At 44.2% G+C, this 17,024-nt stretch overlaps 1 protein-coding gene across 26 annotated transcripts in view; it reads right to left on the bottom strand.

Annotated features, from left to right (window-relative positions):
• Positions 1–17,024, bottom strand: part of NRXN1 (neurexin 1) — a 985,083-nt gene that overhangs the window by 733,158 nt on the left and 234,901 nt on the right. The window lies entirely within an intron of this gene.

The raw sequence follows: 17,024 nt of genomic DNA, 5'->3' as shown, positions 1-17,024 counted from the left end.
GCAGATGGTACATGCCAGTGGTGGAGAGGGTCTAATGCAGGGCCGAATTTAGGTTTGATGAAGCCCTAAGCTACTGAAGGAAATGGGGCCCTTTATATGTCCAGCTGTCCTCTGTCAACAACAAATTGTCACTGTTTTTGTGTGCTGAATATATGCTATATGGTAATTTATGGACCTAATAGGTATCTAAAGCCATTTGCACATGCAGAATGTAGTTACAGGTAGGTAGCCATGTTGATCTGCTATAGTCAAAACAAAATAATAATAATAATAATAATAATAATAATAATAATAATAATAATAATTCCTTCCACTAGCACCTTAGAGACCAACTATGTTTGTTATTGGTATGAGCTTTTGTGTGCATGCACACTTCTTCAGATACCAAAAGCTCAAACCAATAACAAACTTAGTTGGTCTCTGAGGTGCTACATGCAGAATGTAGGCACCCTATATATAGAATTGAGCAAACCAGTGATATTTTAGGGAGCAGGCTAGCAGGTGGGGCCCATTACTTACATCATAGGAGCCTATACAACACAAACACTGTTGCTGTATGTAGGATTTATTTTATTTGCTTTTTATCTTATAATTTGGAAATGTACATCCAGTTTTTTCCCTTTAATTTTTTGGGGGCCCCAAGAGAGTGAGGCCCTAAGCTATAGTTTGTTTAGCTTTTACGTAAATCTGGCACTGGTCTAATGCAAAAGCTGGCACAGCAACAGATGCAAATTCTACCTTTGTGAAGTGGGCTACTTTCCACACGTGCTCACACACCCCTATCTGACCTCCATCCAGACTACTGTGAGGCAGTATTAGGGATGGAAGAGATGTTCGATTCTGTTTGCATTTTAATAAGAAAAAGAGTTTATTGAATTCCTTTTTACAGCTGTCCAAGTTGGTGGCCTTCACTATCAAGGGCAGTCTCCTGACTTTTAAATGTATCTTTTTTTGGGGGGGGGGGGTCTTTAATATGATTGCTCTATCCCTCTGAGAAATGGGGAAGAGTTAGACTGCTCACATTCCTTCAAACCAAAGCCTGCAGATTTAAGCACTGACAACTTACATTCACTGATGGTTAAACATTTGCTTGTCAAATAAAATGAAAGCAATATCTAGCTTCAGGTTTCCTTGTTATGTATTTGGGTTTTTTGGGGGGTTTTTTGGGTTTTTTTTTTTTTGTTTTTTTAATGAAAATGAGTTGGTTATGGAGAGTCTAATAAATTATTTACTTTTTCAGCAGAAACCAAACAACTCAATAAATGAATGGATTGCTTCCAGCAATGACACCTTGAACTTCCTTTTCGCAAGCGAAATATAAATTAGGTTAAGACAAGACGTTTCAGGGTGAAATTGAACTGCCCTCCTCTGAACCTGAGGCTGGGTCTATGAAGGCAGCAGAAAATGGCTTGCCCAGGCTCCTAAGGTGCAGGATCAAATTTATGAATGCCCCCCCCCCACCCCCAAACTACAGTGAAAATTCCCTACAAGTAGAAAACTATCACTTTGGGGGCAAAGGACCCTTGCTATGTAAGGAGGAAGATGGATTGATATTTTAAACCACCTAGTTTCTTTGGGGAAAGCCGTAACTGTTTAAAATGGTATCATAGTGCTTCAAATGTATGTTGTGAATGTAGGTAGTCCTTGTTTCAGAAAGTTTGAATTAGGTTAAGTTCACCTTTAAATCCAAACTGAATTGAATTTCTTGCCCATCGCTACCCACAGATTGACCCCTCTCAAATCAGTAACCATCACGTTCAACTGCACCAATTGCCATTTCTGGAGCATGGCCAACTAGTTTTCATCTGAGTCTCGAAGACACACAGTTTTGTAACCCACCCCCAGGGTCCACAATAGTCTCCAAGTTAATCTAATGCACTTTTGAAAAAGAACACACCATTCTGAAGGAAAGCCATTTTTGACAGCCACTTTTCCCTAGCCGGCCTTATCTTATGCCACCTCGGGGTGTAGTCAAACCGCAAGTTGGAACTTTTAAAATAAAACCCAGCTAATTTTTATATTGGACTGTGGAGCTTCATCGGTAGCTCAAAAAAAGTCAGAAAGCTGCAAAATCGTCAGCGTTTAGAACTGCTTAGTGGCCAGGAAAGCAACTTTATGGATATATTATTTAACTATCTGAGCAGCACAGAGAGCAGCCCAAAGTCTATTTCGAGAGCATCTTTAATGATTACAGCTGCAGTGTGGTTACAGCCAATTTTAAGACTAAATATAAATGCGGCACTCAACGTGCAGCCTATAAAAGGAGGCTGTGACATAGCAAACAGCACAGGAATTCATCAAGTCTTCTGCTTAGGCTCCCCCCTCCCCCTCGTGCAGTTTACAGGCCTGTACTGTTGCTTTTGTTTGGTGGAGAGAATTCAGCTCCTTACAGATGTTCAAATAAACATTCATGGAGGGAAGTGGGAGCCTAGTGGCAGGTTCTACCTTCTATCTATGTCAGGAGGGCGGCAGATGCTTTCAGACTCAAATCCCCATCAGCCCCAACCTGCAAGGCCAACAGTCACTCATGATGGGAGATGCAGTTCAGCAAGATGTGGAGATCAACAGGCATACAACTCTGGGACTTCGCTTTGGGGCAAGTGGGCAACCCTGACTTGGAGCATTTGTTCCCAATAGTGGATTTTATGGGTGCAGACTTTTGACCTGATTCCTGTGCAAGCAGAAAGAGATGAAATCACTCTTCACCTTCCTTATTCCCCACCTTCTCCCCATGGCTAAGTAAGCCAGAAGAAGAAGAAGAAGAAGAAGAAGAAGAAGAAGAAGAAGAAGAAGAGGAGGAGGAGGAGGAGGAGTTGTTTTGATTTGATATCCCACTTTATTCACTACCTGAAGGAGTCTCAAAGCAGCTAACATTCTCCTTTCCCTTCCTCCCCCACAACAAACACTCTGTGAGGTGAGTGGGGCTGAGAGACTTCAGAGAAGTGTGACTAGCCCAAGGTCACCCAGCAGCTGCATGTGGAGGAGCGGAGGAGCGGAGACGCGAACCCGGTTCCCCAGATTACGAGACTACCGCTCTTAACCACTACACCAGAGGTGTTTAAAGGGAGAGGGGCTTTTTGGTGATGGGGAAGGAGAAGACAGCTAGATGGGTTGGTTGGTGGTTGGTGGTTGGGAGGAGTAGAGGGGTTAGGGGTCTTGTGGGTGTTGCACAAATCAAGATTTGTTTGGAAATTATCTAAACTATTTCCCATTCTGGCAGGATCTCAGCTAATTTTAATTTCTTAATTCTTATTTTTTTGCCCTTCCTGTGTGTGTGTGTGTGTGTGTGTGTAACTTTAGGGTGGAAATCCTACCTGGGCAAGATACAACACACACACACACACACACACACACACACACACACACACACACACAAAAACAACAACAACCAAAAATGGACCATTAAGCACTGAGCATGTCTAGTGACCATGGACTGGTGTATGTTTAGTATGTGTGTATGCGTGGAGAATCCAGGGACCGGAGAGAATGGAGGACCTTGAAAGATGGCAAGGCTGCCTGGCAGTAACACTAAGGAACAGCATGCCATATTGCAACATGTAGTTGCAGGTCCCACCTCGCAAGAATACTCTCCTCTTACATTTGAATGGAGTCAAGACGCAGAAGATTTATCTCGCACAGTGCAAAATTTGACATGATCTGCTAAAAGGATTTCCCACATTCAGAGACAGCGTGCTACTAAATACTAGATGCTGAGGAGCAAGCAGAAGGAGAGGAATGATGCTGACATACTCTGCCTCCAGCTCTCCACACATCACGCCAGATACCACAGGAAACACAAAGCTGGAGTAAATGGAACTTCAAGCTGATCCCACAGGACACTTTGAATGAAACTGGGCACTTCTTAAAAGCATTGGTTTCTATGGGAATGAGTTGAGGCTCGTGCATGAATCATAGATTCATAGAATTGTAGAGTTGGGCTCAAAAGTGCTTCACTGTCTGGATGGATCTCATGATCGAAACTTTTCAAAGCTTTGGTTACATACAACTGTTGGATCAATTCAAAGTATGCAGAAGAACATCTCATTGAATTCAGTTTGGCTTACTTCAGGGAGCTGGCTTGTCTTTAGAGGTCTCCCCTCACCCAGCCAGTCCCACTTCTTGGTTTCCTGCTCTTCTTCTTAGCAAGGTCTAGATTTGTGCCTTCAGAGCTTGTTCAGGATGCAAGTAAGGTTTCAGGAGCCACTTGCGCCAGCCATCTGAGTCGATGGAAGCCAATGGAGCCTGCTACCTGCCTGTCTCAACACCTCCCTCTTGCCACCCTGGCTTCCTTTTGGAGGAAGAGTCTGATAGAAATCTAATTAATTAATTAATAAATATGGTGGCACACACCACCGGACCAGGAAGGCTGGCAGATAATTGTTTCACTTTGTGTTAATGTTCTGAGAACATGTGATTCGCGGCACATGGGCCAAGACGGATGCTACTTAGTTACTTGTTCACACTTGCAAGCATACACACATTCACTGTTTGATAGCATCTGAAAGCAGATTTTAATCATAGAAGGCTCTTGCTTTGCACAGTGGTTTTCTTCTCTCCATTTAAATCTCTCACATTTCAGATTGTCAAATACTAATGCTCAAGCCACCTCCACACTCATACGTGTCTCTCATCATTCCATTCCAATTGCTCCATTTAGCTTCCGGTTTTGCATTTCAGGCACTATTGTTTATGACAAGCTTCAGTGAAAAATGTGCTCCTGTTTTACCAGTTGCTAATAACAGGGAAGCTGGTGCTCTGAATAGCATTCCGCCCAAATAAGCATTCATTCATAACTCTATTTTTCTCAAGTTTTTTAAAATCAAAACATTAAAAAAAATCTAAAAGGTAATAACTAAAAGTTTGGAAACACAGACCCTGTTCTTTCCTGGAAAGGGTGACTTACACTCACAAGGAATCCACCTTCCAGCATGGCAACACCTACACCTTAGAACTCCCCGCCCAATGCCATTAGGCACGTACCTGTACTGTACTATGTTCAGGACTTGTTATAACTTTTGTACTGTTCAGATGAACCCGCCCAGATATGTAAAGTTGGCATGCATTTTAAGATTCATTAAACTGCTGGTTTGAAGGATGAGAGGTTCAGAGGATGGCACGTGATAGTGGGCCTTTTCTGCAGTGGCCCCTCCATTTGCGGAATGCTCTCCCCAGGGAGGTTTGGCTGGTGCCTTCAGTATACATCTTTAGGTGCCAGGCAAAAATGTTCCTCTTTAACCAGGCCTTTGGCTGATTGATATCCAATGCCCTTTTAAAAATGTGTTGTGGAAGGGGGGTGGCAGCTATTGGGTTGTTTTTGTTCTTATTTTCATTATGTATTTTGTCTTTTTTATATTGCAATTTTATGTTGTGAATTGCCCTGAGATCTACGGTTAGAGGGCAGTATACAAATTTAATTAATAGTAATAATAATATTCCAAATTCTGGTTAGGTCTACTTGTGAATGTAATTTGTTTTAACCATTTTTAAATACTGAATTTTACATTTTTGCTACTTCCTGTGGGACCTGCTGGTAAAGGGCTGGTAATACAAAAAGCTATGCAAATGTAATCAACTGATAGTTTTCAGAATATATCATTCACGGGAGGTTTCCAGGAACGATCCAGTATCAGCAAGGATTCCAACTGCTGCTGGGTCTTGATCACAAAGGCAAGAAATTCTGATATCCCTTAGCCAGTGGAGAGAATACGCAACTTGGAATTAAATCCTGCACAGTCATTAAAGACTTCAGGGCAGTCATGCTTTCCCTGTCTAACCCACCTAACAGGTTGCGGTTGCACATTCAAATGCAAAATCACACACACACACAGATGTCTGCATCACAAAAATGGAGAGGCGTGAAAGCCAAAGAATTAACCATGTTGCAATATTCGTTGTAGTCCAAAAAAAAGTGTGAATCAGGCTGGCTCACTTAAAACTGGGGAATATACATTCCTAATTTTATTTGTATGCTACGTTTCTGTAGTAAAAACCATGCTCAAGGCGGCTTACAACATAAAAATAAATAAATCAGCTGACTAAAATGTAACAAAAGTAGTCATGAACAGTAAATAAAACATCAAAAAGCACACAACCAAATTGAACCATGTCTACATGCTTCGTAAAAATATCTAAAATAAATATACAAAAATTAATATCATATACAGCAACAACCCCACCCCCAACAACAACAACAAAATTGAGCAACTCCCCAACCCAAGTCTTGTTCAGCAGCCTCAGCTTTTGTAGCTGGAGTCAGTCAAAGCTGACCTTCCTTCCCCGGTCAGATGGGAAAAGGCCTGCAAGGTGTGGAGTGGGTCTCCCAGCCAAGAACCCACTCCAGCTTCCTTGGCCCAAAATCCTCTGTCAGTAAGCTGCATAAGGCAGTGCTCATAAGTAGGAACTGAGACACAGGATACATTTTTAATGATGCTGCTTTTAATGTCTGGGTACTGGGATAGCTGCAATTGCAAGAGATCCCCGCACTCCACCCTTATTCCCCCTGCGTTCCGGTGCTTGCCAAGAAATGCTGATGGGTAGATGCGTCTAGTGCTCCTTGATGCTCTTCACTAAACTGCTTAAGGTCAGATTGTGTGAGTTGAATCAAATGATTAGCTTGGTAAACTGACTGCGGGATATGGATGTGTGCATGTGTGTGTGTGTGTCTTTCTTTCAGCGCTCAATTCAGGGGGCCCTGCTCATAAAGCAAGGGACTTGGTGCCAACTGCATCCTGTTAACTTGTATTTGCGGCAGCTTAAGGGGCCCGCATCATTACATCTTTAAAGATGCCTACAGAGGAATCTCACGGTAAAACCAAGGCTTCTTTTCCCCCAATTACAGTCTCAGTGATGCATACTGCGGGGCATAAATAATTTAGCACTGTTGTAAATAAGCCCAGCATATAATATATACATACATTCCTGAGCGATTTTTACTAAGCGCACGGCCTTATGCACTCCCTTCTTGCTGAGAGGTTGCCTTCCCTCCTTAATGCCTCTCGCTGCTTGCTGTTTGTTTGTTTTCATCGAGAAGACCTTCATGCTTCAGTACATGTGTTTAGTGGTACGGAGACTTTGCATTAGCATAGTTGGAAGCTCAAAAACCTCCTTGGCTACTCTTAGGCTCCATTTTCGCCCACACCATTTGCAGCCAGGACTATCTGTCAAGCGAACGAGAATGTGCGGTGCCAGAAAGCAGAGCGCTGCAACATCAAGGCCATAAAAGGAGACCAGTACAAAACTTTTAGAAGAAATTCGCATGGATCCTGTATTGAGGGGGAGTGTAATGCAGTCATGTGGGTGGCAGACTTGCAGGTGTACCACGTGATGCAGCCTTACAGTCAACTCACTAACAGAAGCATCATGGGAAAGGAATATGCTCTGAGCAAAAACTAGAAATCCGTGCAAATGGCCTCTTAACATTCTCCACCCTTTTTGTGGATAAAGATCTGTTTTCCCTGGAGAACTTTGGTGATCCACCCCACACCATAAATTCATGGAGAATATGGCTAGGAATGGTCAGTATAGTCAGCAAGCCTCTGAATACCAATGCCAGTGTACTGGAAGAAGCAAAATCACCAGTGTTGAAGCAATGATTCTTCAACATCAACTTTGTTGGACTGGTCATGTTGTGTGGATGGAACTACTCTATTCCAAACTTAAAAATGGAAAGCATAATGCTGGTGGTCAACAAAAGAGGTTTAAAGACTCTCTCAAGGCGAATCTAAAAAAATGTAGTACAAACTGGGAAACACTGGCCTGCGAGCGCTCCAATTGGAGAACAGCCTTTACCAAAGATGTCATGTGCTTTGAAGATGCTCGAACACAGGATGAAAGGGAGAAACGTGCTAAGAGGAAGGCACGCTTTGCAAACCCTCACCATGATCAACTCCCACCCGGAAACCTGTGGCCCCACTGTGGAAGGACGTGAGGACATGAAGATCCAGAATTGGCCTCCACAGTCACTTACGGACCCACTGTTAAGACTGTGTTCATGGAAGACAATCTTACTTGGCTAAGAGTGATCACCAAAGAAGAAAGAAGCATTGCGGGATGACTAGATGGTCCTGAGAGTTCCTTCCAATTTTACAATTCTATGATTCTATGATAATCAGAAGGATGTGTGGATCCAAAGTGAAAGAAGAAGAGGAAGAGAAAAGAAGAGGAAGAGGAAGAAGAAGAAGAAGAAGAAGAAGACCAATTGCTGGAAATCACAAGTTGGGAGAGTGCTTTTGTACTCAGGTTCAGCTTATGGGCTTCCCAGAGGCATCTAATGGATTACTGTGAGAACAGAATGCTGAAGCAGGTCTGATCCATCAGGGCTGTTCCCAGGTGTGTTATTTTCGCTTACTGGGAGGGACAGCGGGAGAAGCAAGATGGCAGGAAGGTTGACATGGTGTGGGCGCCTTGGGAGGAGAACTGGATTGTCTCTGCTGGTGCCCCTACTGTGCCAACCTCGACCCTCCTCTCTCTTCAGGTAAGCAACAATGACACACCTGCTGCAGATGGACCAATGTTCTGACTCATTAATGGATGCTTCCTGTGGTGATCAATTGATGCACTGACTAGTAGCTATATATAAAAGAAATTAACTGGCTCACGTGAAAAGCATTACAGGTAAGACGGTGTAAGAAGTTATAAAATGATATAGCTGTAATGGCGCATTCACCCACGCAAGCAGGAATCAAATGGTAAAAAGGCATGTGCCAATCAGTTTTATCTCAGATTTCAGAATTTAAACTACTGGCTGAAATCAAATCTTATTTACAAAATATATTACCAAAATTGTGTGTGATGGATGAACAAGAAACATTTGAGGCAGCCTCTTGTCTTGCTTGGATGATATTTGCCTTAAGCAAAATGGGCTGGGTAATTTGATTGAATGTGATCCCATTTCTCTGAAGCTTCATGAAAATGAAAATTCACAGAAGTTAAAAGATGTCGTGATGCAAACTGATGTCTTTTCTTTTTAAGTATGTAAAAGTATAATTTGGAGCAGAGTGGTATTTTTTAAATGTTACTAATCAAATTTGGAGAGAAGCTGCTGCATGATTCAAGATTCCCTTAGTCCATACCGAGACAGCACAAAATGCATCCTACCAAAAGCAGAAGCTGCCCATCTGGATGATCAAACATCAACAGTGATGCTTTCAATGTTAACTTCTTCTTTTTAACCAGTTTTATTCTCATTAGGGAATTGGGCTGTACAAGGAAAGGAAATAAGAGGAACTTTGATGGAATTTTTATTGGGGGTTTATAAAAAAGAAAGAAAATCAAAGTGTGCAGAGATTCTTGGGCAGTGGCGTAGCGTGGAGGGTGTAGGGGGGGCCGGCCGCACCGGGCGCAACATCTGGGGTTAGGGCAAATCCACAGGTTAGGGGGCGCAAATCCACGGGTTAGGGGGCGCAAATCCACGGGTTAGGGGGCGCAAATTACTTGCCTTGCCCCGGGTGCTGACAACCCACGCTACACCACTGTTCTTGGGGGCTTTTAGTGCCACCTAATAAAATTAATAATGATTAACAGAAGTGATTTTCAAGGAATGGGTTGCTGCAAGACCATAGATGAGTTAGTGGGGGCAGGTTGTCATTCCCAGGTCACTAAAGGCAGAACACTTGGACTCAGTTCTCGGTGCAATTCTTTGCATGTTGAATAAGAAATAACTTCTGCTTTAAGATTCCCTGGTAAGTGGACATACAGTTAAGTGAAGATGCTATCACAGTCTTGTTCTCCCATTCTAAACACACAGTGCACACAATTTAGGAAGTGTCTGGCACAGTTAAGCACCATAACTGAAATCAATGGGACTGAAGAGCACAGTCTTAAGTACATGAAGTGGAAGAAATCCCTCTGATTTCATCTGGAATTACTTCCATTCAAGAGTATAATTGCAGTATGAGAGAAAGCCCACAATTTGAGGGACACTGACAATCTCAGATGAATTTCACAAATGACTAGAAACAGATACTTCTCAACTATCCAGACATAACGTCACTGACTGCTGACTCATCATATTTAGGTGACAGGCAATGTCTCTGAGTTTGAAGGCATTCCAAACCTTTGTTCAGGGTTGCTGCCATTTCCTGATGAAATGTGCATAGTTACATTCTATGTATGTATGCATGCATGCATGCATATATGAAATGGTTTTGTTTTTTAAAAAAAGGTAAAGGACCCCTGGACGGTTAAGTCCAGTCAAAGGCGACTATGGGATTGCAGTGCTCATCTCGCTTTTCAGGCTAAGGGAGCTAGCGTTTGTCCACAGACAGCATTACTAAACCACTTCTGGCACAACGAGACACCATGACAAGTGTTAGAATGCACGGAAACACTGTTTACCTTCCCGCCACAGCGGTACCTACTCACACTGGTGTCCTTTCAAACTGCTAGGTTGGCAAAAGCTGGGATAGAGCAATGGAAGCTCACCCTGTCATGCAGATTCGAACCGCTGACCTTCCAATCAGCAAGTTCAAGAGGCTCAGTGGTATAGACCACAGTTCCACCTGCTCCCCTGTATGAAATACCTTTGGTCTACGCATAGTGTTGCATTCAGTGTAGGACTAGGGTGAACGTTATGTTAGTGCAATGATTTTTCCTTGTGCAATGGAATGTTCTCCCCCTTCCTTCCCTAAATCTGTTCTGGGATTCCCTCCAACACTCCAGAGCAGATTTGGGGGTGGGCTGGGGTGCTGTGGGGGAGCAAATCCTATTGTGCTAGAGCTAAATCCTTGTGCTAACACAGAAGTTGAATATCACCCATTAAGACTAAGACCTGTTATCACTTCCACCTCCTGAACACCTAGCTGAGTGTGCCTCTCCACCCATCATACTGTCCACTATTGCCCCAGAGTACCTGGCCAAAACCTGTCTTTGTGGGGTGAATGAGAAAGATGCCATGGATTCCTTCAGGGATCCACTACATGCACTGTCATTTTGGAAAAGATGGGTCACCCTGGATGTCTTTAGGATGTGTGTGAAAATGTACTCTGCAACTCAGAACCTTGGCTAGTCCTTCCCCAGCAGATGATGGTGAATTGAGACACTGGTCTTCAACCGGTGGGTTGGGATCAGGTCATGGCCTGATCTAAGGTGGGTCACAATAGCAACACTAGTATCATATAAATATATGTTAAATAAATAAATAAGAAATTGTTCCCCAAAATGCATGTTTTGGTTAAAGGTGGGTCTGGGTCTGAAAAAGCTGAAGACTGCTGAACTGAAGGCATCACCTTGCTGATTTTGCCTGGTTTCCCCCCCCCCCTTCATTTTTTACGTTTCTTGGGAATGGAGAAATCAGAAAATAGGTGCTCACATTTGCATGAATGTATGTTTACAGTAAATGCGCTAGCACATTAGGTCTATGTACTTAGTCTCTGTATCATCACAGTCTGTGACATCTGTTCTTCTCATATCCAGATGCCATTGTATCTTAATTATACCCGCTAATGTTTCTGCGGGAGCCACAAATGGTGAAATAACATTCCCAAGAACTGGAAGTTGGTAACATCAGATTTCAGTCTAGCAGACATCTGAGGAGTGATAACATCTTTGTTTATTTAATTAAGTTCAGCTGCAATGTGAGTTGATGTTCTTCTGACCCTAGTCTAGAGCTGAGCTGAAATTTCCCAGGAGGCATTTTCCCCCAGAGATTTCTTTTCTTCTCTGAATAATCTTGACCATTGTTTTGTGGTGGTAGCTGTTTCCCAAATGAACTTGCACAGAGCCCCAGAATGACACTTACGGTAGTATTCAGTTTTTTTTATTCATACTTGGCCTCCTACAATTAATGCACTGTAGTTACTTGTGTCTATTAACCTCTATGCATCTACTCTGAGTAGGACTAGCTTTGGCTACAACCCTAGGTATAGGGCATTGTGGAAGATGCAAAATATCTGTCAGGCTGCCAACATAGTTGCCACTGCTGCCAGGTGCAGTAGCAAGCAAAACTAACAGAGAAACACACGAAACATGGGTGGGGGCAGGAATAGAAGCTCTGCTATTGGTGAGTGAAACTGGGAAATACAGAACTCCCCGCACACTGATAATGGACTAGACAATGATTAACAGTTGGAGAGAGAGAAAAGTATGGGAAGTTAATATTTTAGAGTCTTTCCGAATTCAGCACTTGCCTTATACGATACTCCAAACTCAAGTGCCAAATATTTCATGTAAGCAGAGATAATAAGTAATAAGTGGTGCACCTTTCAGATTCCTCTGCCCACAGTGCAGCAGGCCCGCTGTCCCTTGCAGTGCCCTCCTTGTTGGAAAGGGCCAGAGCTCAGTCGGTATGCCCTAACTATTGAAAAATTGGCTCTGCTCTCCTTATTCTAATTTGGGAAGCCAAGGCAAAGTTGGTGTTGCACTAGGGCAAAGGTCTTTCTCTTTATTTATGAGTCACCAGCGGAAGGGTCACGGCACTCCACTGCTGCTGCTTAAAGAAAAGCAGGGCTGGGGATCTTCCCCTCTCTTTCACAGGATCATGGAATTGCAGAGTTGGAAGAGACACCGAGGGTCATCTAGTCCAACCCCCTGCAATGCAGGAATCTCAGCTAAAGCATCCTTGACAGATGGCCATCTGGCCTCTGCTCAGAAACCTCTCAAGGAGCAGCTAGGAGAAGTTGCTTAGATCCTGTTTCTGTAGACAATGGGAAAAGCAGACAGACAGATGCTATTTTGCATAATTTTAAAGGCAGACCGGGGAAGGGACTCGATCACGCTGACATTTTTAATATTCAATCATTCCAATCAACAGATTTTCACAAGCAGCAGTGGGATGATAGAGACTGCTGCACATAAGAATCACCACAAAATTTCCCGGTAAAGATATGGGCATTATTTTTTTTAAAGACAGGGGATGGCTAGCCCTGTGGTTTTCCAGATGTTGTTGGACTACAAGTCACATAGTCTCTGACTATGGGGCTATGCTGGCAAGGACTGATGGGAGCTGCAGTCCAGAAACATCCAGGGGGATCACGGGCTCCCCACCCATTTAAAAGGTTTGAGAAACCAAACCCTACTTAGAACTTCCATAACATCACCGCAGGGTAGATAGTGGGTGGGATTTGCTGCCCCAAATGCAATGGTCTCATGAAGAGCTCTCAACAGATATAATAACTGATGTGAGAGTTTGTAATGGGCGCAAAGAATTTGTGACCCACCAATGCTGCAACCAAGTTTTCCCCTTCCTCCATTTTGCCATCCCTGGCATTCAGCAAAAACAGGAGAGATTCATTAATCTTCTTTGGGGGTAGGTGACACTCTACTTGGTGAGCCACAAGAAGCTCAAGCCTACCCTAAAGATGTTGCTGCATCTAATATCCATGGTATAAAAATCGACTCCTATCTGGCCAACTAGCTGGAAGCAATGCTTTAGATTAACAGTCAAGTCATGACACTGCGGCGAGATGGATGTTACGGCTGTGCTGCTTTCCTACAGGTTAAGGCACATCCTTCAGGGTTCAGGTACCATAAAGTCTCCTTAAATATCTCTCGCTGACTGCATGAGGGCAGAGAAGGCGGCAAGATTTATGAGCGGCTCACTTTGGAGTGGATTGCAGGTAGCACGCCAGCTTCCTCCAATCAAATCTGCATTGTAATTTCTAGAAATCAATTAGATGCAAGAAGCAATTACCTATTTTTAAGCACAGAATAATTTGTTTCTCCTGCAACAGGAGAATACGACGCATATCAACAATGAGCTTGCTGGCCCAATTGCTCAACAACTGTAGGAGCCAGATCACTAAAAGGGGAAGTGGAATATTTATCATGTTGCCTGCCATAAGAACTAGTAAACAAAGGTTTAGGAGTTTGGGCCACAAGGGGCTTATTCTCAAGGGCATCCTTCTTTTTGACATTAAGATATGTAGCATCTCATAACCAGGGATGGGACCACAAGTCCCATCAGCCCCAGTATGCATGGCCAAAGGCTAAGGGTGGTCTTAATTGCAGTTCTACAACACCTGGAGGACCAGATCCATCCAACTCAGCACTGTCTTCAAGATCTCGGGCTGAGAACTTTCCCATCACAAGCTACCAGATTTTAACTCTTTCCTTCCTTGTACCTGCATGGTTCCAACGCCATTTCACTTACCCACCTCGCAGACAAGATCCTCATGTTCCTTTTCAAATCCCGTTGCTGCACCCTACATTCGAGTGGTTAAGTGGATATGTTTGCTAATCTGCTTCAGAACATGAACCTGCCTAGCTCAACAGATTTTGGGACGTGTTACAAATGAAATGCCATTTCCCTAGGCATTTCTTCTATAGATCAGAATTTGGAATGCCATGCTGCATCTGTGTAGAACCTACCCAGGATTAAATGTGCCTAGAGTGCTACAGTATGTAAGGGCTGCAATCAGGGCTGGCATCAATGATTGGCACACTAAGGGGTCACACAGAAGCAGGCAGCCCACTGACAACAGTGCCCTGGAAATTCTTCTCTCTTAAACCTTTGCAGCAATCAATGATAGTTTCCTACTGGCCCATGGAGGGCAGTCCACCTGCCTCTTTTCCTAGGATCAGCTGCCTGGAAATCTACTTAGAGAGCATCTGAGTGGTGACTCCGCAATAGGGTTTCTGCCAGATTCATTTGCATGTTCATGTTCAGTTCTGATTATATTTGTCTCTACAGTGTGTGTGTGTGTGTGTGTGTGTGTGTGTGTTTCTGTTTCTGAAGTTTAACCCCTGCTTGTTTCCATGATGTTCACTGAGTTTTGGGGCTCTCCCAATGGTTGGAGCCTTGGAGAATTGCAGATGTTGGGGTGAAGGGGTCTGCCTTCCTCTGCCAGCCAGTCTGTAGGGTGGGGTGGCCCTGCCCTTGTATGGGGAGGGATATAAAGAATCCTGCCTGTCTCAGCTGGAGGGAGGTGCTATCCCCAAGAGGACAGACTATCCAGAAGAGGACAGAACTACTCTCCATGGGACATTGGGGGACTACTTGTTCATCTGCCTCTCACTCTGCTCCAGACAATGAAGAGGGAGAAGGAAGGTGACAAGGAAGAAAAGCAGGTATCACTGCTCAATTTCTCCTTGACAGAACACTGATGAGAAACTGATGATAGCAATAAGTGGTGGCTGTGCTGGGCCTGGGGGTTAACCTGAGCAGAGCGGTCCAGGTCCGGTCCTGAATCCAAGGATTCCGCGAGGAGTCAGTTTGACAGGGCCAAGGCAGGATACGAGGCAGGAAACCAGGCAGGGTCAGGCACCGGGTCTCAGGCAGGTTCTAGCAAACAGCAACGTTGCCCCCACAACCTGGGGCAGGGTCCGACAGCCTTTTATCTTTGTTGGGGTAACGGCCGGCCCTGATCCTCCGGTGACTCACCTCCCTGTCTTGCCCAAAGGCAAGCACTCCTCCTGCGAGTACTCAGGTCTCTCCTCCTCTCAGACCTTAGTCTCTGCAGCTCGGGAGACGTCGGTGGGTTACTAGACCCAGAGGCCATTTCAGCTTCTCCTGACCCAACTGGTAGTGGGGCAGCTGTAAGTGATTGCCCAACTGAAGGCAACAAGGTAATCCCCCCATCTGGAGCCAGGGCAGGCTCAGGCCCCTGACTTGGCCTAGCTGGTGCTTGTTGCAGGGGAACCTGTACAGACTGGGGGGGTCTTCAGAATCAGGTCGCTGGTTCAGATGCCGCCTGAGGCAAAGGATCCAGTGTGGACTGAGACTTCTCTGGTTCCGAGCCCGAGTCCCAAGCCATCACAGTGGCTGGTGTCCATTGCAACTATTTGGGTGAAGCCCAAGCAGTAGGTGCGAGTTGGAGCCATTGACAGCCAGCACCAACTAAATCTATGTTGTCCCCCATTCTCCTCTTCTTTGCTCAGTTCTACAAGAACAACATTGAGTCTAAGGTGAGGGAAGCTGACAAGCAACACTACTCCCCTGAAGATACAATTAAGAAGGCAGGCAGGTAGGGACTGAGGTCGGTAGGCCAAATGTGTTGACTTCCACTGCTTGGGATGGTGAGGAGGACCCTTCCAAAATCTGGATCCCGCAGTGGCTGCAATCCCATTTACTTGGAAGAAAGTCCCATTCACATCAATAGGGCACATTTCTACATTAAAAATATGGATAAGATTTTGCTGGAGGTCTGCAGGCCTAGGCACAGTGACTGGAAGCCACAGTCCATACTGAGCTCAATGGGCAATCAGCATGAACGTTGTTGTTTTTTCCAGGCTCAGGCTATCAATATTTAACAATGTCCAGGCTGCCAGGTGTACGTGTCATGAAGATGCTCCCTGTTCTCTCCAAGAGACAATGTTAAGTGAGCAAGCCAGTGAGAACTCCTTGAGACAAATGGAACTGGTGACGGGGGCGGAGGGGGGTGGGAAAGCACTAAAATAGAAAGGCCAGCTGACACTTTTAGCACCTCTTTAGCAACAAGGGGTGCTTTGAGTGAAGAATTAAAGAAGAGAGCTTTTAGCACTCCAGTCACACAGTGTCATATCAGTCCCTCCGATGCACAAGCAGTTTGCTTCTGAATGTGTTCTGACAACATGTGAGGCGATTGCTGGGAAGACGGAGGCACCAAAGAAAATGGAGGGGGGAGCATCTGAAAGGATAGTCATATTTAAAAAAAAAACCATGGGGGAGGAGAGAGAACAAGAAGGCTCTAGTGGAATTTAAATCGCCATAAATCCTTGGTACTTAAAAAAAAAAGCACACCTTTTTATTGTGATAGCGTAAGTTAATTTAGACATTGCTTCCAGAAGATGACACCCCACAACACACATTTCAAGCTCTTGATATAACGCCTATAAGCATTAAGTAACACGGATGCACTGGGGAATTACTTACTTAACTTGCCTTTTAAAAAAGGTCCTATGCTCTGTAGATGTGATCAACGAGGTATCATGCACCTGAGCCATTTATTAACTTATCATTATTCCACAACGAAATAAGGGAAGGGATTAAATTGCAAAAAAATTATTCCCAAGGTACTGAGGGCTTCACATAGATTTCCCCGTCGTTAATAAAGGGAAACTATCCACTGCAAAAAAAAAGATTTCCTCAGTTTGCCCTTTGTCTACCTTTA

This window comes from Podarcis muralis, chromosome 3, assembly GCF_964188315.1.
Source record: "Podarcis muralis chromosome 3, rPodMur119.hap1.1, whole genome shotgun sequence".
NCBI lineage: Eukaryota > Metazoa > Chordata > Lepidosauria > Squamata > Lacertidae > Podarcis > Podarcis muralis.
The sequence above is the reverse complement of the archived record's forward strand: the minus strand, read 5'-3'. Positions and strand labels throughout refer to the sequence as shown.